General features: G+C 41.9%; 1 pseudogene; it reads left to right on the top strand.

Moving 5' to 3' along the window:
• Window positions 1–838: 838 nt before the first annotated feature.
• LOC115144027 (myoferlin-like) lies at window positions 839–23,980 on the top strand (annotated as a pseudogene).
• Window positions 23,981–24,704: the final 724 nt, after the last annotated feature.

Below are 24,704 nucleotides of genomic sequence, written 5' to 3'. Positions count from 1 at the left end.
GGAAAGATTCAAGCTGAATATTGACTATAAATGTAATTTCTGTGGAATGGAGGAGACCATTTTGCATTTGTTTTTTGCCTGTATTTATAGTATAATTTTTGGGATTGACATACAGAATTGTATTACAAAAAAATAGGATCGGTTGGACAATTGAATGGTTTTGATATAATGATTTATTTCAGACATTCTGACATTGATAAAGATGTAATATATTTATTAAACTGCTAATAATATTAGGTACATTTCATATTCACAAATGCAAATGGTCTAATTCAAAACCTAACTTTTTCCACTTTATAAATTAATTTAAACAATATGGCACTACTTTAACTCAAATGAAAAACAAAAAGGCAATTAAAACTTGTATTATGAATGAATATGATTTGTTTGTTTAGGATTCCTGGCAATGTAAATAGTTTGTATGTATGCTTGTTTGTATGTAACTATTCCTCTTTTGTTTGTTGACATGTTAATATATTTAAAAAAAAAACACTAGATAGAGACAGAGTACTTTTATTGACCGGTCCAATAACAATAGAGCACCAATTAACTTGTCATGGGACAGAAATTAACGGACAAATATGAATGGAAAAATACGATTTGTTCAGTCTAGATGTATTTTTGTCCTATATATCCTGTTTTAATAGCGCCATGCTAAGTACTAGCACTTTTTTTTACAGTATTTTCCTACTTATTTCACTGAGCCAATATTTTCCTCTGTCAACACTTTACACAGGATGGCAGCACACTGCCCTTCCCCCCAAATCCCCACCCACCCAAAGATCGGTATAATGACGAGATGCTCATGTCTCCGTCCTAACAATGGGAGTCGTTGCCTCAAAGGCGGAAAGTCAGGCAACAAGTTTAGAAACTCATTGGGCTCAATTTTGGCGAGAGTGAAACCTCTCGATTAGCCTATTCCTCTCTGACCCACCCTTGATATTTTCCTAAATTTAACACGGGTTCAAATAGGTGCTGTTAACTTTAGTGATGGGGTGGCGGTGGTGATGATGATGCTGCGCGCTATTCGGTTTTTTAAAGTAATTCCAGAACAATACTGAGTCCTATTAGTGAGGATCATAATGTTGCGGGTTGTGGTAGAATCTGCTAAAGGTCTGCCTAAAAATAAACTTGGAAGTACACCGGATCCCGTAGCATCTATTATTTTTAAAGGTAAGGAAGTGCTCTTACTTTTTATGTCCCAGAGAATATGTTTCTGTATTTTGATCCACAAATCTGATGGTCTGCTTTATTGGACTACTCCCATCACCTTACACATAGAAATGTCATAACGTTTTCTTTTGTTGCATTCATTGAGAAAGAACAAAGGTTGTGAGATGAAGAATGATGATGGTGTAACCTATTGATTGGTTAAATCAGGATGTGGTCCTTTGAAGTAGGCAATAACTTTTCATTGGACCTCAACTGATGAATGTATCAATTCAATATTACCTGAGTTCTATTGACTGAATTGACATTCTTTTACTCTGTACAAGTTGCTAAGAATGGGATACTTTCTTAGCAACTGTAAAATGTGACTGAAATAAGTGGGGAAAAAAACAAATGTTACTTTCAGATGAGAAGAAGAAAACCAAATCAATTGACAGTGAAGTAAACCCAGTTTGGAATGAAGTAAGTACTTTCTGTTCAGAGTATTTGTCCTTGGGAAAGTTGTATTGCCAAAGCAAGACTAGATATGCTCAAAATAGCTACAACGCTGATAGTGTACTATTGTAGGCTTCTGTATAATATTGTCATTGCCTGCTCTCTAATAGGCTTAATAATATGATTTGTGTGTATCTCAAACACCTTGGCAGTGCCCCTGATTTGATAATTAATACATGTCATGTTTGATTACAGGTCTTTCAGTTTGATTTGAAGGGCTCTGCGCTTGATTCCTCATCTTACATTGATGTGATTGTGAAAGACTATGAAACTATTGGGAAAGATAAGTAAGTGGCCCACACATACACCTCAACGTTCCTTTTTGCAACTAAAACAATAGTTTCTATTGGACAAATTCAGGTAGGTCCCTCACCGTTCCATTTGTAATGAATACACCCCTGCTGTAATAGGGGAGGGTTAGGAGAGAGAGAAACTCAGTTTGCTCCACCTCATTAAAACAGAGCAGAGCCGTCATCTAAATGAAGTTGCAAAGAGCTGCCTAGTCTGCAATGTGATTACAGGAGGTGGTAGGACTTCTACTACTACTACAAGATCTCTTAATCGGTTCAATTTTAATGAATGTATACTGTAGGTTAGAACAACCTCCTGCAAATTAACCCCCAAAAGGAAAGGGTCAACTGCAGTCTTGAAACGGTTTGACCAGAGCTACATAATGACATAAACAGATCAGGGCTTGTAGCATGGCATACGATTCAATTCCCAATATCTACTGAGAGTACTACAATGCATTCTAGGGATAATGTTCATGGAAAAGTAAGTTAGCATAGCCACTGTTTCAGGAGACCTCATTGTTGGCTCAACATGTAGCGCCCACACCCTACTTGCCATGCTCAGACGTCCTTGCAGTGAGTGGGAGAGGTGATCCATCTCAGGCAACAATGAATGAATCCCTGTTTGTTCTGTTGGGATGAGCTGGATGGCACTTGCTGATAGGGAAAGATTGTATTCATGTAGGATGAAAAAGTTGGGAGGGTCCAGGCCTCTAAGTATAGACCAACGTTAAAATGTTGTGGTGTCTGTCTAGTATTTTCCATTCACAGAGGAAAAGACATATGGTAACGATCTGGAGATGTAACCACAGAAAGATTTTCCGCGGTTTGCCAATTAAAATCATGAAAGCTTTGTGTGTTATGAAGACAACACATACTTTACAGAATGTTAATGTTTTAGTGAGATTAATTCAGTAAAATGATCATGTCTGTGAATCCTGTGTATGTAATGTAGATTAGCTACAGTATTCTGCAGCTCAGCACATTTGAAATCGGATGTCTGATGCTCCAGTTTTGTCAGTTATATGCATCAGTGCAGGCCATGTGATGTGAGTAAAGCTTTCCATTGAGTTAGCCTAATCTGACACACACACTGACGATGTGGGAGAGTATAGGGACTACTCTCTCACATAGTTTTCCAGGGTCTGTTATGATACTTGGTAACCCTAGCAACTTGGGAGAGAAATGTTAAGCTTGTGATTCTGGACTTATTAGATTTGGGCAGGAATTCCTCAAATGACCCCTCCCCCCAAAAAAACATCCACAGGTTTATTATCCTGCATTCCAGAAGAGTATCAACCTCCAGAGAATTCAAGTTTCAGCCTCCCAGATGTAGAATAGATCAGTCTGAACACTGCATGGGAAATGTACTATTCCCCATAAGCAGAGTGACCAGTAAAGATAAATTGCAAAGTGTAAAAAGATCAATGACATTATTAACAATAGCCACCAGGATGTTTAATCGTATCCTTTCTGTAAAGACATCAATCGTGCTTGGAGGGTACAAGTTCAAGTCCTTGAAAGGGTTGTAACAATTTGTTCATACATACAGTAGGTGATGTGGTGCAGCAAGTCCTATCATCGTATTTGATCATGGTGTCATCACTTAGCACACGAGTGCCCACTCATTCCCACAGACCACAGCGAAAGCTAGCAAGCAATGTACTGTCGCGAGACGATGGTGTGAACTGAGGTTTTGTTTGAAACTGCTAGTGAGTCGGGTGAAGATAATAGCACAGAGATTGAAAATGAGTGGGTTACAGTGGCGAAGAAGAACTCACATCAAGAGAAGGAAAGTTGTGGTGGAAACTAGGAAACCCCTAGATTAGTTTTTAGTCGGCGTGAGGGTGTTGGATCTATGCTACCTGGGCAATCCGTTTAACATCACGATGGAAAATCTGGAACGTGTTGGAGGAAAGTGTCACAGGAAGTTGTCTTATTTCAAAAAAATTTTGCGTGTGTGTATCTGCGGAGAAGAAGAAGCATGTTTTAAGCCTCAAAAAGATATAGGCGTGGAATGTCAAGGGGGTTATTTCTGGGGTGGCGCAAGAAGTGAAGGTCGACGACATAACTGAAGACATCGATGGAGTGGTTGATGCACATCGACTGGCCTGTATATGGTGGATGGAGAAAATGAATGGACTTTATCCATACTACTGTTCTTTGATGAAGAGTCTCTCCCATCTCATATACGGTTAGGATTCCTGAGATACCCTGCAAGAGCTTTTGTGCACAAGCCCCTTAAGTGTCATGAATGCAAAACATTTGGTCGTGTGTGCGGAAGGGAAGAGTATCGTATGCCAGATGAAGTGAAATGCTGCAATTGTGGAGGCGAACATGCACCCGGAATCCTGGAGTGCCCTGTTAGGGTGAAGGAGACCGCGGTGGCAAGAGCAAGGTGTGTTCAGCGTGTCTCCTATCTGGAGGAGGTGAGAAGAGTGGAAGGAACGAGTGGCGGGGAAGAAAACAATAGTAGTAGAGGCACCACGACCAGTTAAGGGTTCTCATCAAGCGAGGGATCGTGAAATGTTACATGTTGTTAGGTTCTTATTTTTCAGAGTAAATAACCCACGCACACTAGAGAAGCTTTAACCAAGTTGAATTATTCCCAAAGGTTCTGTACAGCTGTAATCAAACAACAAAACATTTCTCACTTCACAGTTTATATACATCCTACTTAAGACACTCCCTCTCTCCAATCCTTAGTTTATGCCCAAGAGAAAGAAGGTAACTAGATACTAACCCTGATTACTCCCTTAAGGGGAACTGACCTCACCCCTCACCTTCTGACTTCAACCCCTCCTTCACCTAATCCACAGATGTCCATCTGTCTTCCTTATATCAACACATCGCTGTCTTCCTTTCCATCAAACACATTCCAAAGCCTTCTGGCTAGTTACAGACTCTTTCTAATCAAGGCTTTGTCTCTATAATTTATTATCTCAATATTCAAAGTTTAGCCGATTCCAACAATGTTTAAAAGGTGGACTTTGTATAATTTATTGCAATGGTCATAAACTGTACATTGTAAGTGGAGAAAAATTAAGAGAAAATTGAAATCATTGTGAATGCAGCTGAACGTTTCTTGGGTCTTTGTTTCACAGCCGAGGCCTTGCGAGAAATTCCTGTCTGTGAATGTTTCGCCCCTCACAGGCCCCTCAGCCTGTGTAGGGATGTATTTTGGAATGGACTGTGATTGAATAAGTGGGATGGGTTTTGTTTGTTGACGTGTCTATTTGGTATGATGTCGTTTTCCCCCCTTTGCCGCAATGTCTTTTTATTTTCTTGTTGACTACCTCGTCCAGCTGGTGGTGGTAACGCACCATCAATATTGGATGTCGAATGCCATCATGAAGAACATGGCGGTGCTCTACTGATAAGGATATTGCTGCAGTATTTTCATTTCTTACAGGCATCTGATATTAATTATCAAAAGTAATTTCAACCCTCACCTTTGTATAGTATGAAAGCTGTATTTGTTTTTACAGCTAGCCGAATCTGAAGTTTGCCCTTGTTTTGTAGGTTTCTAGGCTCTGCAAAAATCTCACTGAAAGACCTTGCAACTGGTCAAGTCAAATCCTCTCCATCTCAAGATGTGGCTCTTGTCAATGAAAAGGGGCAGGCTATTGGGGTATGTTTTTCACTGAGGGGAATCGATTAAACTGGCCCTGGCTACACCGGTCTATGGCCGGTCATGTGACGGGGCATAGCTGGTGAGGGAGGCGCACCCTGCTCAAATCGAACAGCAATCTGCGCCGCTCGGTTATGTTGTCAACAAGGCAGCATGATCCATCGTTCAGAAACATACAACATCTCTGTTTCATGAAATGATATGCTTTAATTAGTTTCAATTGGGAAGGCAGATGAAGCGTTTAAAAAAAAATCAAAAGCAATCACTTTTGCGTGTGAACACAGAGAATCCTACTCATTACTCTACGTGCTTAACCTATGTCACTTTTGTTTTGAGCAGACTTCACCTGCGGCCAGAACAGGGCAGCCAGCTTATGCTACGGAGGCACCCCGGTTCCAAAACAAACGCAATCACTTTCCACCCAGTGCAAACTACGCCTACCCAAGCGATGGGCCAGATTAATGCAATCCCCTCACTAGTTAATACTCACCAGCTACCAAGGATATGGGGAAAACAATCATGCAATCAGCTCAAATTGAAACACCTGTTTTCCCTGCAATCCTTTCAATCCCTATTATACAATTTTTTTATTCAACGGTTATTATCTTAACCACATGAGCATAAAATTCTGGTGCAATTTTCCAATCTGAATTTTGATACCAGCATGTTTTAATGGGATGATTGATTGATTGATTGATTCCACCAATTTTCCCCTCCCAGGCCACGGTAAGCCTTTTGATTCGCTATGACCCTCCAGCCAATGCCGCTCCAAAGTCAAATGACCCACAGGAAGGAGCCACAGCTGGTGATTCTGGTACGTCATGTGGTCTGTAGTGCCACGGTAGCATTTGTCTTTGGGATCATGGAGGACTTTTGTTTGCTCGGCTCTGTGGATGAATACTTTGATTGCAAAAAAGAGCTGTCTGGTATGCTTGTCTTAATCATCCAAATAAGAAATAAACATCATGGAGCTATTAGTATTTTTGCTTTGTTTTCCTGTCAAGTGGCAGGATTATGAAAGGCCTATGAGTTTATTTGGATCCTTGTATTAGCTGTTACTTCAGCAAAAAATCTTTGTGCTGTTGAATATACTTTTAATCTGATGACGGGTTGATGTGTGTGTCTGCAGTGGAAGGTGGTGGTGAAGAGAGGGATGAGGACTTTATTGATGGAGGACAGAGTGGCGGTGCAGGGGGAGTCTCCTCCAATGGTCAGCCTGGGAACCCTAACCAAAGACTGGTCAGGAGTACCAGGAAACAGAACCGTCCCCTGGCCAATAAACCCCAGGACTTTCAGGTGAATTCTCCCACAGCGGTTCTAACATATATCTAAACACAACTGTCATGCTGCGTAACATTTGTTTTCACTCCCTTTTTCTCATTCTCATCTCTTACCCTCAGATCCGTGTCAGGATCATAGAGGGGCGACAGCTCCCTGGGAATAACATCAAACCTGTTGTTAAGGTCAATGTTTGTGGACAGACTCACAGAACAAGGATAAGGAGGGGAAACAATCCCTTCTTTGATGAGGTAAAGGCAGCCATATTGATTCCATGTGTGCTTATCAAATTGAGAAATGACTGCAGTACATTTGTCCTGAAGGTTTATGTGGCTTTGCTTTTATCATTAAACAATGCCGATTCCTTTCTCTTTACAGATGTTCTTTTACAATGTCAACATGTTACCATTAGACCTATTCGATCAATCTATCAGCTTTCGGGTAAGTTGAACTCAATGTTGGTCATTTTGGCACTAACTGGTGAACATTCAGTTACTATGAGTTGTATAGCATTTCATTCTCGCTTGAATTAAGTGCTCTCCTTCTGTAGGTGTACGACTCCTTCTCTCTGAGAGCTGACAGTCTCATGGGGGACTTCAAGGTACTCCTCCTTTCCCCTCCACCTCTTATTAAAACATTCAAGGACTAAGGACACCAAGGAGTCCCAACTTTACAATCCATTACTCGATTGATGTATTTTATCAGTCTGAGGTATTTCCCATCTTTTGGTTCCCACAGGTTGCTATTGGCTTTATTTATGACGGACCAGGTATGTTTATGGAGGTGACTCTCTGTATTTGCAGTCTCAATGTTTATTGGAAACATAAGTGCTCATTGTTCAAATGTGTGTGTGTATATATATTAAATTCATTGTTACAGTTGTTGGTTGTCTAGCTAGCAAATTTGAGCCATATTAGTATAGACATCAGTCAAAACACCTCTAAACAAGACATGGTATCAATAACAAGATACAACTAGCTGATGAGCCATCTATGATTCTCCACATGGCATAAGCTTGTCATTGTTGCTAGCTGTCTGAATGTTCAGAATCATAAAAACTCATCGATACGTGCATCATTTATGTGCTGTTGTCAGACAACCCGTCTATGGAGGTAAATATTGTGCCCGTCTGTCTCTCAGATCACTCCGTGATGAGGAAGTGGCTCCTTCTGAATGACCCTGATGACTACAGCTCGGGGGCCAGGGGATACCTCAAAGTCAGCATGTTCATAGTCGGGATGGGAGACGAACCACCGGTACAGTAATGTGTTCAGTAATACAACCTTTAGTTTGGGTTTACCTCCCACAGTTCCTCAGTGTTTCCCCTATATATGCATTTAACATCGGCGCACCGCTACTGCTAAATCGTGGCTGGCGCTGCAATTAAAAAAATAAAAAATAATGTATGGATGTACATGCCCCAGGAAGACATATGATATGCCCCCCCGTCAGATTTACATGAAAATAACGTATGTCCCTATCATAGCAAAGTGTGACACCAGTGTGTTTGACTTCCGCAGGTCGAGAAGAGGGACGTTAGCGATGACCAGGATGACATAGAGAGTAACCTGCTGATGCCAGCGGGGGTCACTCTGCGATGGGTCACCCTGTCTCTCAAAGTGTTCCGGGCTGAGGACATTCCCCAGAGTACACCACTCCTATATCTAATGTCGTAGCGATCACGTCCTGCTGCTGTTGTTGATTTGTTATGCTTTAAGGTTCTTCAGCACTGACTTCTAAGTCATTGCTCTCTACGCTTAAGATGGGGTGTGCATCTGTGCTAGCTATTAATTTAGAAAAGTGTATCTCTCGAAACTATGTGAGATTCGGATTGATGTGGTATATACTTTCCTCTCAAAACAAACTTAACCAGTATGTTTTTTTTGTTATTTTTTTCATAGTGGATGATGCCTTTGCCCAGTCAGTGAAGGATATGTTTGGAGGGGATGGGAACAAGAAGAATCTAGTAGACCCTTTTGTAGAGGCCCGCTTCGCTGGCAAAAAGGTACTCTCACTCCTCTACACAACTCATCATGGGGAGGATTTGTTTATTATGGAAATGGTTGTGCTGTGAAGTTGATATGTGAATGTTTGTTGTAGCTGTGCACCCAAGTCATTGAGAAGAATGCCAACCCAGAATGGAACCAAATGCTGAATCTTCAGGTTAAGGTAAAAAACAAAAAAACACTTGTGCACTGGATTTCTGCTTTGGTAAATTGTGACTCAAAACAATGATTTCACAAAATCTTTCTGCAGTTCCCTTCCATGTGTGAACAAATCAAACTGACCATATTTGATTGGTAAGTCAACAGTATCTTCTCTACTGAACACTAATGTATCCATTTTTAAAGCACTTAATTTGCGCTCTTGTCAGTTTTGTTCTGACCTACCTCACTGTTTTAGAACCGTATTCAGATGCATACTTTCTAAGGTCCCGAGTTTCTGCACAAATAGGGCCAGGAAGTAGTGTATAGTCAGCCCTCTTAGAGTGCCTCCCTTGTGCTCTCTCTCTGCTCCCTGCCTGTATGCTGTGTAATGGCGTCTCCAGAGTGTGGTCAGTCAGTTGTTATTTGGCCTGGGAGGAACTTGGCCGTACTATAGTATGAGTCAGTCAACCGCCACTCCCTGTTCCAGGCTGGGATTCTGTTGGCAGGGAAACACCACTGTAGCCTTAGTCTGTTGCTAGTGGGAATGGTGGAAAATCAGGAAAGTCAAAGGTTAGGAAAACCGTGTCTTCTAACCGTGTGTCCTCTAAATGTCATGACAGTGAAGTTGACGGTGGATAATGTCATGTTGTGATATTGCACTTCTTATGCAGGGATCGCTTGACTCGGAATGACTCAATTGGCACCACCTACTTGAATCTGGGCAAGATAGCGTCCTCTGGTGGTGAAATTGAAGGTATGGTTCAATTGACGTCTATTCCACTACGCCCCACTATTTCTCTTTCACCATCTATAGCTCAAGTATATGATTTCTATGCCATTGTAGTTGTCTAATTTACATTATGTCCATTCACTTTGGTTGTTAAATGAACAGGTCTACTCTATTCAGCTCTATTCTATTGTAATTGTCCAATGTACAGAACGTGCTTTTTTCTCTCTCTTTGTCTAGACGAACATGCGGGATATGGGTTCTCTCAATCACGTGAGGGTTCAATAGATGTGATGAATTATTAAAGTACCATCCAGTGCAAAAATCTTATTTGGCCCGGTACCACAAACACGTCATGTCAAGGATACTGCAGTTTGCAGTACTGTATACATCACATTAGTCAATTCCTCAGATTATAGCCCAGCACGACGTTTCAAAGAATTTTAGAATGGATTGAATTTGACCCCAGACAATGATTACTGCACTGCAGTTACTTTGTGACTGTGACTGCTAAGAGTTGTGCCCGGTCAATTCATTTCTGTAGCCCTTTGAGTACGATAGCATGATATTTGAGTGTAGTGATCACATGTCATTTCAAAGTTGTCCTTCCTTGGTACTCAAAAGGTTACAGCAAACAATTTTGCTTCCTGTCTAACCCTTCATATTCAGTTATGGAATTTTGTGACTTTAATATCATTTGCATGCTTTGTTTGTGCTGTCAGTTGCCTGTGCTCCTTTTGTTTGCCAAAGATGGAGAGAAAGCTCATTTGCTGCATGTGTTGCATTTCTAAGTTGCTGTGTGAGGCTGAGATTCTTTGTGTAACCCAACACTCTAAAGGGGGGGGGGGAACAGAGCAGATGCCCTAGATTTGCTACTGCTGTGCTAATTGTTCTCCATCCCAGACATCAGCTTCTGACACGCAGAACTAACTCCACAGCTTTGTGCAGCTCATTATTTAGACACATTAGTAAAAAAAAAAAATGCTATTTCCTCCACAGGGAAGACTGGGGAGTCTGAGGTGGGTTTTCTGCCAGCCTTTGGGCCTTGCTATGTCAACCTGTATGGGAGTCCCAGAGAGTTTACTGGGCTTCCTGACCCTTATGAAGAGCTGAACTATGGCAAGGTAGGTCCTGCAAGGGAATTGAATACATCTCTAAGCTTTGAGATGTTGACCGATCTCTACATTGAAATTATCTATACTTTTTTCTTTTTTGACAGGGTGAAGGGGTGGCCTATCGAGGACGAATCCTGGTTGAGCTCTCGACTAAACTGGAAGGCAAACCTGACAAGACTGTGGATGTGATCCCTAGTGATGACATCTTGGTGGCCCAGGTACTGTAACCTGTCCTCCCATTGGTTCTTAATCAATTTTACCTTACCCTTTTCTCCTATAGGTATGTCCTGTTTTGGTGGTTATGGCCAAAGAAAAACAAAATGCATGCTACATCTTTGAATAATACAGTTATTTGAAATGTAAGTCAAATAATAAACCTTTTATTTTCTGATCAGAAATACCAGCGTAGGAGGAAGTACTGTCTGTGTGCCGTGTTCCACAGTGCCAGCATGCTCCAGGAGCCTGGCGAACCAATCCAGTTTGAGGTCAGCATCGGCAACTATGGCAACAAACTGGACACCACCTGTAAACCACTGTCCTCCACTACCCAGTACAGCTGTGCTGTGTTTGATGGTAAAGGACCAAGCCACCTTAGAAATGAAACTCATCTTGTAATTGGTACCTCTACAAGAGTATGTGAATTGGACTCATTTAGTTTATTTTAAACAGGTAACCACTACTATTACCTGCCCTGGGCTGACACAAAGCCAGTGGTTGTCATCACATCATTCTGGGAGGACATCAGTCACCGTTTGGATGCAGTCAACATCATTCTGTACATATCTGAACGCCTGGTAAGATAATGTGTTAATTATTGTTTTTTTTGCCATGGCAGATTTTATTCATAGTATGAAAATGTATGCACACTACTGTAAGTCGCTCTGGATAGGAGCGTCTGCTAAATGACTAAAATGTAAATGGTATTCTATTATTCATAGAATGTATGAATGCAATGTCAAATTTGAGTCTATTGCTCCTTTCAGCAATCTAACATCACTGCAATGAAGACGGCCATCTTGGCTAAAGCTTCTGACAACTGTCTGGCAGAGATCTGGCTGAGGCTGGTGAATCAGCTGATCGACGATCTTGACCGGTAAATGCTTCCTTGTTTTTAATGGGTTTATCTGGTAAACATTGGGATAATCTGTTTGGTTTTCAAAGAATAAATCCTTGCTGATCTAGCTCAAACACGGCGAAGATGACTATTAACTCAGTATTTGTATCTAACCCAATCCCCATCATACCAGTTTCAAAGTTCCAGACCTGGAGGGCCAATCCAACCTGACTGCCCTGGACATCCAGATCAAGAAGCTGCGGACAACGCCCTGCAGACCATCATGGAGGGGGCCGACCGTATGAGAGACGAGCCCGCCGACATCAAGGACACCCTGGTGGACATCGAGGGCTGGCTAGACAAACTGAAGCAGCTTGCTGATGAGGTAGGTCAGAGGTCAAGCTGTTAGTCTGGGCATGATATACTTTTGGTAAAATGCTATCAATAATCACCAATTTTTTTTTATTTTTTTATAATGGCTGAAAATTGGGGCTATAGGCTCTTCACATTTTAAGTACAGTACCAGCCAAATGTTTGGACACCTACTCATTCAAGGGTTTTTCTTTATTTTTTACTATTTTCTACATTGCAGAATAGTAGTGAAGACAAACTATGGAATCATGTAGTAACCAAAAAAGTGTTAGCTTGATTTGTTTATATTTTATATTCTACAAAGTAGGTGCACTCTTTTCACAGATTATCTGTTTTTTGTTTACTATATGATTCCATACGTGTTATTTCATAGTTTTGTTGTCTATAATTTAGAAACTTGTAAAAAAATATTAAAGGGAAAAACACTTTGAATCAGTAGGTGTCCAAATGTTTGACTTTTACTGCGTGTTTCCATGTAAAATTCCCTCTAAATTACCCTTGAAGGTAGTGGTAGGGCTGTATTGACTGGGGATGTAATTGACATTGTGTGTTTACATGTGTCCCTCTCCAGCCCCAGAACAGCATGCCTGACGTGATCATCTGGATGCTGAGGGGGGAGACGAGAGTGGCGTACAGCCGTATCCCAGCCCACCAGCTCCTCTACTCCACCTACAGCGAACAGGCCTGTGGACAGTTCTGCGGCAGGACCAGGACTATCCTCATGCAGTACCCTATGGATAAAAACAAGGGGCTGAAGGTTCCAGTCCAGATCAGAGTCAACGTGTGGCTTGGCCTGTCTGCACACGAGAAGAAGTTCAACACTTTCTCTGAGGGGACGTTCAGTGTGTTTGCTGAATTGGTATGGTTCTATGAAAATGACTCCCTTTTTTTGAGTGTTGAACTTAATAGAAATGGTGGAGAGTGTTATATCAAGTGTTTGTTTCCTTCCCCCTTTGGCAGTATGAGAATCAGGCCTACATGCTGGGAAAGTGGGGAACTACGGGTCTGGGTTTACGCCACAAATACTCTGATGTGACTGGCAAACTGAAGCTGAAACAGGAGTACTTCATGCCCCCGCGAGGCTGGGAGTGGGAGGGAGAATGGTTCATCGACCCAGAGAAGGGGTAAGACTTATGTTTTATACAGTGGTAGAATATTTGTAATCTGCTCTCCTTTATCACAATCAAATGAAATCAGTCATGTTCAGCAGACAGGGCATGCCGTTTTGAAACAGAAAATATATATTTTTCATATTGGATAAGTCTAGGTAGGCCCTCCCTGTTTCTTGTTCTTTTCTTCCCTTTGGTGCCTAATGAACATGACCCAGCTGCCAGTTCTTTGGTTGTTTTCATTTCTCATTCAATCAACCACCCATTAGTGAGGAGTATTGTTTGTACCAGGTCTTTTTGAGCAGGTTTTAAGTCTGTGTAATAATATCTCTTTGTGTCTGTACAAGTCTGTTGACAGAGGCAGATGCGGGACACACTGAATTCATAGATGAAGTCTTCCAGAACGAGACTCGCTTCCCTGGCGGAGAGTGGAAGCCTGCTGCTGAGCCCTACGCTGACGTGGTTAGGGAACACACAACAACACAGACCAAAACGCACAACGGTGTTCAGGTAACTGAGGTGTTGTTCGTTGTGTTTGCAGAATGGGGAGAAGACCCAGAACCCAGGGGAGATGGAGTGTCCTGCAGGCTGGAGCTGGGAGGCTGAGTGGGCTGTGGATGACAACAGGGCTGTGGATGAGAAAGGTCTGCTTTCACACACTGCTTGACCTTGCAGTGGAGGACTTGACTTGAAATTGGAATTTGTAATGTCTACTACTGTAGAAATGACCTGTAGTATTTTCAAGCATTGTGTATGAATTTCTAAGGTTTTTATTTGAATGCAGGTTGGGAGTATGGAATCACCATCCCTCCAGATGAAAAGCCCAAGTCATGGGTGCCAGCAGAGAAGATGTACCACGTCCACAGAAGAAGGAGAGTGGTCAGGCCCAGGAAGAGATCCGCTGCTGGTACAACCACTGAGGTCCGTGCGCACTGTGCCAATAGGAAACTGTAATTAAATGTTGTGGGTGTCTAATATATTCCCCTGCCTTTTCAGAAGCGAGACCAAGGAGACCCGGAGGGCTGGGAGTTCTCCTCTCTGATTGGCTGGAAGTTCCACAGGAAGGTGCGTTCCACCGACACAATCCGACGCCGACGCTGGAGGAGGAAGATGGCCCCCGCCGACCGCCTAGGGGCATCCGCCATTTTCAAACTGGAGGGGGCACTGGTGAGCAACTCTGGTCCTCATGGCCTGCAGCTTCTGTTGGTTTTCTCTTCTCCCTGGCATGACGACACTTGTCCAGCAGTTGTCCATCCCTGTTGAGTGACTCATTCTGAGGGATTCTTGATTTGTCTTTGCAGGGGGTTGATACAGATGAGAAGAGAAAAGATGAGACGGTTGGTGCGTCCAAACCCTTTGGTGCCAATACTCCAACTGTTTCCTGTTCATTTGACAGTGAGTGCTTTAGTTATACATAGTTGGCATGAATTTCTCTCTGTCTGATACTGGCCTTAACCGTGGGTGTTTTTTTTTTCTTCTTGCAGGGTCGCACGTCTACCACCTCCGCATCTACATTTACCAGGCCAGGAACCTTGTTGCCATGGACAAAGACAGCTTCTCGGGTCTGCACATCTCCCTGTCAAAAATCCTCTTGATTTGGTGGCAGTTGACACGTGAGATATTATGAAAATAACACACAATGTGTTCGATCTCCTCCTAGATCCATATGCCCATGTGTCTTTCCTGCACATGAGTCAAACCACCGAGACCATGAAGGCTACTCTGAACCCCACGTGGGACCAGACTCTGATCTTCCATAACATGGAGATCTACGGGGACCCCCAGAACATCGCCCGCTATCCCCCCGATGTGGTGCTGGAGTTCTATGACAATGACCAAGTAGTGAGTGTGATCAAAGTCCCGTCAGTTACTCAGGTTATCAACACAGTCCCTTAATTGACTGATTTTCATCCTGGCTGTAGTTGGTTAACATGTTACACTCTGCCCCAGGGGAAACATGAGCTGCTGGGTCGGAGCACGTGTGTCCCCCTGGTGAAACTGAACCCAGGCATGGACCAGACCCCTCAACTGCTGTGGTCTCCCATCACACACAAGGGCAGGCGGGCTGGGGAGGTGCTTGTGGCTGCTGAGCTCATCCTGACGGATAAGGTGTAGTACCAGAGTAGGATGTGGAGCAGTATTGGTTAGTGGGGTAGGCTTATAGGAAGAGGGTTATGTGTATTGTGTGTACTCTTGTCTCCAGGGGATTGGGATGGACCTCCCTCTGGTTCCTCCCAAGAGGGCAGAGAATCTGTACATGGTGCCTCAGGGGATACGGCCTGTGGTGCAACTCATGGCCATTGAGGTAAAACTACAATACTTCAGTCATAACATTACCACAGAAATGGGAAGTTTACCTGCAGTTTCCCACTATGTATGCTGTGTGTGTGTGCCAGATTCTGGCCTGGGGCTTGCGCAACATGAAGACCTACCAGTTGGCCACGGTGTCCTCCCCTAGCCTGGTGGTGGAGTGTGGAGGAGAGGTGGTTCAGTCTGCTGTCATCAAGAACATGAAGAAGAGCCCCAACTTTCCTGGATCTGTCCTCTTCCTCAAAGTGGTAAGAGCTGCTTGCTTTGGATCTCAGGCACTTGTGTGTTTTTTGTTTGTTTGTAAAATGTTGCCAGTGTAGGCATCCTCTCATTCCTCACTCAGGGGATCGATGTCAAAGTTGTCGTCTTTATCCTCAGCTCCTTCCCAAAGAGGAGATGTACACCCCTCCCATCGTGCTGAAGGTGATCGACCACAGGCCATTTGGCAGGAAGCCAGTGGTTGGACAGTGTACCATAGACACTCTGGAGGAGTTTCGCTGCGACCCTTACATCATCCAGAAGTCATCCATGTCATCCAAAGGTAACTGTTGTCTCTATCATACACTTACTACACGTGCATTCTACCACCCTATGTTGAGATTGAAATGGTTTTCCAACATATGAGATGTACATAAGAAATTGTCTCGACTTTTTTAGTGGCTCTGATGGCCGCTTCTCCTCGGGACATCAGAATTGACATGGAAGACGGGAGGCCTCTGCTTGAAACTCGGGTATACTCTGGCATTTGAAGGGGAAATCCCTCATTCGCCATATTTTGTTGGACATTACACTCAGAGCTTGTAAGATTTATTCTATCTAATAAGTGTCCGAATTTCACGTTGATGCTTTGACTTGCAGTTTGTGTAGAGTATATCAGCATCAGTCATCAAAATGGCCGCCACCTACTTCTCATCTTGTATGTATGGTCATCTATAGTTTAACTCTATAGGCTGGACAATGACACTGCAGGGTTGAGGTTGCCTTTCTCAAATCTCAACGGTGATCCATGTTTATATAGAGAGCGATGAAATGACTGCTGCGGAAGGAGTATGAGCAGAGTCAAAATGTGATTCATCCAAAGAAGTAAACAAAATTAAATTGAACTTTGAACCTGTTTAAAAAATTACAAAAGATTAAGTTTGAGTTTAATCTAATAAAACAGGACATCTGTGTCCCGTATTTAGAACTGAGCAACAAAAAAAAGAAACCCTTATTGAAACTATTCTTTTGATTTTGCATTCTCACATCTTGCCTACTCATTCCTATAATCCAATGGATATTGCTGATCAGGTGATCATATTTAAATTGTTTTACAATTATTTAAAATGACAGAACTGCAAATTATACCACTTCTATTGTAATCAATGATCAACCTTCTAGACAATCGTAGCTCGTGCATTCAAACAATGTCCAATCGTGCCATTGGATCACATTTGGTGATCAATGAATCAAATAAATAAGCTGGGTTTTTTCCCCCTTAATGCTACAGCAGATCTTATAGAATCTACCAGATTGATCATGCATGTGACACTGATTCACTAGCTGGCATACGAATGACTGATATTGACTTGACACCTTGTTTACTTATCTTTCCTTTCATCCCATTCTCCTTCCTTAAAGCTTGCAGAGAAGGTAAGATATGAACACTTCTACGCACAGCTCTCTATCACACTGATGTACAGACTTGAATTTGATATTAACTTTGCTTTTTCACATTAGGAGAAGGAGACCGTTGATTGGTGGAGTAAATTCTACGCTTCCATTGGAGATCAGGAGAAGTGCCGTCCTTACCTTCAGAAAGGATATGACACTTTGAAGGTGAAGCCTTGACATCTCACACAGAATACATCTGAAGTAGCTGCACTGATTCATTGGAATAGTTTCCCCCCCCCCCAGACTCAAATATAATTGTATATCCTCTGTTTTCAGGTGTATGATAACGAACTGGAAGAGATTCCTGAGTTCAAACAACTCACTGATTTCTGCAGGACCTTCAAACTGAAAAGAGGCAAGAATGAAGATGGGGATGACGATCCATCTGTCGTTGGAGAATTCAAGGTGGAACAGCGGTTGCTCACCGTTGTCACAAAATACCTACACTTACATGTCTCATGCATAACATGCCACATTGGCTCAGTTATACAAATGGATGGAATGTATGAGTCACTAATCAGGCTATTGCTGCATTCTAGTGGCGGAGTTGATGCATTGCTACCTGTCAGTGATGGCTGATTTTGTTTTTTCAGGGCTCTTTTAAGGTGTACCCTCTATCAGACGACCCGGGTGTTGCTCTTCCTCCTCGCCAGTTCCGTGAGCTGCCTAAAAGCGGGCCTCAGGAGTGCCTGGTCAGGATCTATGTGGTCCGAGGCATCGACCTGCAACCCAAGGATAACAACGGCCAGGCGAGTCCTGATGTGACCTTGGAGTTATAAGATTACATCTGTAAAAATGTGATTCTGAGATGATTGGCTTTAAAGTTCTAAACCCATATTGGTTTGACATCGAATGGCGTGAGCAATATTCATCTCATATTATTTGTAACTTTACAACATGAATTGGGGTATTTTGACTTATTCCACATTTTGTTGTTGCAGCCTGAATTCAAAATGGATTTTAAAAAAAGTATAATTCTCACCCATCTTCACACACTACCCCCTAAGTGAAAACATGTTTTTAGAAATGTGTGCGAATGTATTAAATTAAATGCAGAAATATCATTTGCATAAGTATTCATACCCCTGAGTAAATGCATGTTAGTAAGCTTTGGCAGCCACTACAGCTGTGAGTCTTTTCTAGGTAAGTCTCTAAGATGTGCCCACCTGGATTGTGCAACATTTGCCCATTTATTTTCACAATTCTTCAAGCTCTGTCAAATTGGTTGTTGACCATGGCTAGATAGCCATTTTCAAGTTCTGCCTTAGATTTTCAAGCAGATTTAAGTCAACTGTAACTAGGCCACTCGGGAACATTCAATGTTCTCTTGGTAAGCAACGTGTGTATATTTGGCCTTGTGTTTTAGGTTATTGTCCTGCTGAAAGTTGTATGTGCCTGGTGGAAAGCAGACTGAACCAGGTTTTCCTCTAGGATTTTGCATGTGCTTAGTGGTATTCAAATAAACAACTCTGTAGTCCTTGCTGATGACCAGCATACCCATAACATGATGCAGCCACCACCATGCTTAACAATATGAAGAGTGGTACTCATTGTGTTGTATTGGATTTGGTCCAAACATAACGGCTTCTATTCGACAAAGTTCATTTCTTTGCCACTTTTTGAAAACAGAATGCATTTTTTTATTTTTACAGGCATTCTTTTCACTCGTTTTGATTAGTATTGTGGAGTAACTACAATGTTCTTGAACCATCCTCAGTTTTCTCCTATCACAGCCACGGTTTAGTCACCATTGGCCTCATTATGAAATCCCTGAGTGGTTTCTTGCCTCTTCGGCAACTGAGTTAGGAAGGATGCCTGTCTTTGTAGTGACTGGGTGTATTGATACACCATCCAAAATGTAATTCATAACTTCACCATGCTCAAAGGGATATTAAGTGTCTTTAAAACAAGTTTTACCCATCTACCAATAGGTGCCCTTTTGCGAGGCATTAGAAAACCTTCCTGGTCTTTGGTTAAATCTGTGTTTGAAATTCACTGCTCGACTGAGGGAACTTACAATTTATCTGTATGTTGGGGTACAGAGATGAGGTAGTCATTCAAAAATCATGTTCAACACTTCTTGCACAGAGTGAGTCCCTGCAAATATTTACTCCTGAACTTATTTAGGCTTGCCATAAAGGTATTCACTTACTGACCAGACATTTTAGCTTTTAATTTTTTTATTCATTTGCAAAAATTTCTCAAGACCATAATACCACTTTGATGTTATTGGGTTGTGTGTGTTTCTGCCTGAATCATCTCTGGCCTACACACAACAAAATGTGGAAAAAGTAAAGGGGAGTGAATACTTTCTGAAGGCACTATAGGTAGTGAACCTTATGTCCAACTGTTTATCCCAAAATGAAGATATAACCTTAGAATCCAAAGCTCTTGCATTGTCCATTGCTGTGTTGCTGCCCTCTTCAATTTTATGCATACTACATTGAAATGCTTCAATGTTGCAACATGTTTTCTCAATTTGCCTTTCCTTTACAGTGTGATCCTTATATGAAGATTGCCCTGGGGAAAAAGTCAATTGAGGACCGAGATAACTACTTACCAAATACCACCAACCCTGTGTTTGGAAGGTAAAAATCGCACATTTTAATTGAGATATTTACTTACCCTCGATCTTATGGCTAATATAGTACATTACACTTATACTAAACCTTTTTTTTTACAGAATGTTTGAGATGACATGTTTCTTGCCTGAAGACAAAGACCTGAAGATCTCTGTGTATGACTATGATCTGCTGAGTCGGGATGAGAAAGTGGGCGAGACGGTGATTGACCTGGAGAACCGTTTCTTGTCGCGCTTCGGCTCCTACTGTGGCCTGCCTCAGACATACTGCATGTGAGGATACTTTTTCCTACTGTAAATCGTAATGTGAGAGTTCAATACAAAATGCCCCTTGCCTTCTGTTGTATAGCTACAGATAGTCTTTTACTTACATTTTATTTTACTAGGCAGGTCAATTAAGAACTTATTTGCTGTGTTGATCTCCCTGAAACAGCTCTGGAATCAACCAATGGCGCGACCAGCTGAAGCCCTCTCAGATCCTTCAGAACCTGGCCCGCCTCAAAGGTGTCCCTCCACCCATGACAGAAGACAATGGCAACACACTGTCATTCAATGGGGAACAGTACACCCTGGCTCAATTTGGTAATTCATGACCAGTTTTTGTTTGTAAATGCCGTTTTTCTTAACGTTCATTTTAGATTGTTTTGTGTGACCTGAGTAGAGCCTTTATGTGACTTGAGGTAACCCACTTTTACCATCTACATTTAGAGGCTAACAACGAGATCCACCAGCACTTGGGCCCTGCCAACGAACGTCTCCCTCTGCATGTGCTCAGAACTCAAGGATTGGTGCCAGAGCATGTGGAGACCAGGACACTGTTCAGCAGCTTCCAGCCCCAACTCTCTCAGGTCACTGTCCATGTTGTCTTCCTCTTTAATATGTCTACTACTGCTTTCCATGTATCTGAGACTAACTTTACTTTTACTCACTGTATAGGGCCGTCTTCAAATGTGGGTGGATGTTTACCCCAAAAGCATGGGCCTTCCTGGACCACCCTTTGACATTGCACCACGCAAGGCCAAAAAGTAAGAATTGTTTCTCAATTTGGTATTTCAAAGTAATCTAGTCTATAAACGGAATTCATTAAGACATGTCTCCATTTAGGTATTTTCTTCGAGCTGTTGTTTGGAACACCACTGATGTCATTCTGGATGAAACCAGCATCACTGGGGAGCACATGAGCGATATCTACGTCAAAGGGTATCAATCAATCAAATGTAGATTAACATTGAAATGCTTACCAAAAATGCAGCGCTGTAGTCAATGAGCAGCATTCTCACATAGGTTTTCCTTTTGTCTACCTGGGAGAGGGCAATGTTGAGTGCAGTAGAGATTGCGACATCTGTGGATCTGTTGGGGCAGTGTGAAAATTGTTGTGGATCCAGAGTTTCTGGAATGATGGTGTTGTGAGCCATGACCAGCCATTCAAAGCATTTAATGGCTACAGATGAGTGCTACAAGGGCGGTAGTCATTTATTTACTATGGTGATCTGCTTGAAATCTGTAGGTATTACAGACTGGGTCAGGGAGATGTTGAAAATGCCAGTGAAGACACTTGCCAGCTGGTCAGTGCATGCTCGGAGTATGCATCCTGGTAATCCTTCTGGCCCTGCAGCCTTGTAAATGTTAAGCTGTTTAAAGGTCTTACTCACATTGGCTATGAAGACTGATCAGTCGTCCGGAACAGCAAGCATAGAAGGCATTTAGCTTGTCTGGTAGGCATCCGTCACTGGGCAGCTTGCGGCTGGATTTCCCTTTGTAATCTGTGATATTCTGCAAGCCTTACCACATCCGACCAGCGTCAGCTGGAGTAGTAGGATTCGATCGTAGTCCTGTATTGATGCTTTGCCTGTTTGATGGCTCGTCGAAGGTTGTAGCGGGATTTCTTATAAGCGTCCGGATTAGTGTCCCACCCCTTGAAAGCGGCAGCTCAAGCCTTTAGCTTAGTGTGGCTGTTGCCTGTAACCCATGGCTTCTGGTTGGGATATGTACATTAATGAAGCCAGTGACTGTGGTAAACTTGTCAATGTTATCAGATGAATTCCGGAAAACATATTCCAGTCTGTGCTAGCGAAACAACAGTGCTGTAGTTTAGCATCCGCTTCATCAGACCACTTCCGTATTGATCTCGTCACTGGTACTTCCTGTTTTTGCTTGTAAGCAGGAATCTGGAGGATAGAGTTTAGTGTTGATCAATTATCTGTTGAAAATATATTATGATCTAACTACTACAATGGCACATCACAACCTAAATGATTTAACCAGTCAGTTTGTCTTTTCAGTTGGATGCCAGGTATGGAGGAGGACAAGCAGAAGACTGACGTCCACTACAGGTCTCTGGACGGAGACGGCAACTTCAACTGGAGGTTCATCTTTGGCTTTGAATACCTGCCCGCTGAACAGCTATGTCTGGTCTCCAAGAAGGTGTGTTGAGGCTTGACAAAAATATTACAAACGTAATAGTGTAGTAAGATAAAATTGAGATGCATTTCATTGGCAACAATTTTGCCTTTTTATTTTGCTTATCTTAAACAGGAACACTTCTGGAGTCTAGACAAAACAGAGTTCAGGATACCCCCCAAGTTGATTGTTCAAATTTGGGATAATGACAAGTTCTCATTAGATGATTACCTGGGTGAGACACCTCCTAGCACTATGAATTACCATACAATACTTTCTTTCAACCAAAAATTTTCATGTTGCTTCAGCTCATCAATTCTGCTATTAACACAGTTCTGTGCTGTTGTTCTGCTCATTTTATAGGCACAGTAGAGCTGGATCTGTGTAACCTAACTCCTCCTGCCAAGACTCCAGAGAAGTGCAGTCTGGGTATGATGGAGGTGATGTTGGATGCAGAGCCACACAAATCAGACCTGACCAACTCGCTGTTCGCTCAGCAGTCTGTCAGAGGCTGGTGGCCCTGTGTCATTGAACAGGATGGGAAGGAAGTCCTTGGTGTGAGTACAGCTTAGCGGTCATCAATTTTAACAATGGCAAAACTAAGACTATAAATCAACCTGGTTTTAGGGGGTCTGCAGTAGATTACTAAATTGCTAATCAGAGGCATATATGAAACATTGTGTGGAATAAATCTGAATTAACATCTTGTGTAGGGGAAGGTCGAGATGACTCTTGAAATTGTGGCTGAGAATGAGGTGGATGGGAAGCCTGCTGGGAAGGGCAGGGATGAACCCAACATGAACCCAAAGCTTGACTTCCCTAAGTAAGGACTTCCACTGGTCTGTGTAGATTCACCCTTTTCATAGGCATATCAGAAATGTTTACCTTCAAAATTGTACATACCATATTAAACTCTGTTTCCTCTTTCAACAGCCGTCCAGACACGTCCTTCTTCTGGTTCACAAACCCCTGTAAGACCATGAAGTTTATTTTGTGTCGCAAATTCAAGTGTATGTTCATTGGACTGATCCTGCTGATCCTAGTGCTGCTCTTCATCGGAATCCTGTTATACTCTTTACCGGTAAGAACAAGCAGGAGGAGGATAGAGGGTCAGATTGTGTTAAATAAAATTCCCATTAAGGAAATAACAAACCGATAGCCTACGTTTTTGATGTTATTGTTTGCCTAATTGCTATTTTTCTTTATTCTAGAACTATATTTCAATGAAAATTGTGAAGCCGTTTCAATGAAAATTGTGAAGCCGTTCGAATGAGAACTCCAGAGGAGCAGAGACTCAAAGTTTTCTTATGTATTTTCAACCAAAAATATCATGACTATTTTATGTATTCAAAACTGTATGTGTAATATTTCAAATGTATAAAAAAAACTTTGTCCACAGAATGCACAATTGGTATTGTTCAAACTAACTTCTGCCATATGTTCTCTTTTCAGAAGTTAGTCATAATTCCTTAAACGTTATGCACTTTTTCACTTTTTCTTCAATGTTCTGTGCTTTGCAATTCATATATTGTTGTGATTATGTACACACAATGTTCAAATCTGCTTTTGTATTGTTTGAAAATATATGTTTACATACATGTTTGTTTTTAAAAGGTCATAATAAATGATAATCAGTATGCAAATGGAATTGTTGGTCTTTGGTGTGTTTAAAAAAAAATAATAATATTCTTAGTTCAGGTGAAAACCCATGTCAATGGTAAGGACAGGCCTGCAGGTGAAGTGTAACCTTAATTAACTCCAGCCAAGTTTAAAATACAACTGCTCAAATGTGGCTAGAGAGACCAATGTCAATTAAAAGGAAATACATGTTTTGTAAAGTTTTTAGTAATATGATCTTGGTTTTCCATCAGTAAAATGTAATCCAAGGGTTAAAACGAAACTACAGCTGAATGGGGCAAAAATAATCTTCGACTACACAAAACCATACAACAGAAGTCATGTCTTTGGCCATACACTCTTTCAGTGGCAGAGGTCGCTGTGCTCTCGATCTACAGTATCTGTCTCAAACATGATTGGTGTGGCTTGAAGCAATTTGTTCCCTTATTATTTTCGGGTGAACTGCAAGCAAGTTGGTCTTATTTGTCTTACAGTATCACCTTTGCAGTTTAATTTAGTTTAGGCTAGTAATGATTTGATAAGAACCTGTGGAGACTCCTAATAGAAATTACTCAACAACCTCCATTTTTTTAAAGTCAACGAGGCAGTACAAAGTGTACTGTGAGCACACTTAATAAAACATTTATTTTTTATTTTTTAAATCAAATCAATACATAAAGCACATGAGGGAACACAAGCATACATAGATTACAAACAATATACAATCGAGCTAGGGGGTACAATATCACATTACA

Source organism: Oncorhynchus nerka, linkage group LG16 (genome assembly GCF_034236695.1).
Source record: "Oncorhynchus nerka isolate Pitt River linkage group LG16, Oner_Uvic_2.0, whole genome shotgun sequence".
NCBI classification, from domain to species: Eukaryota; Metazoa; Chordata; class Actinopteri; order Salmoniformes; family Salmonidae; genus Oncorhynchus; species Oncorhynchus nerka.
This window is presented reverse-complemented; position numbering and strand designations above follow the sequence as displayed.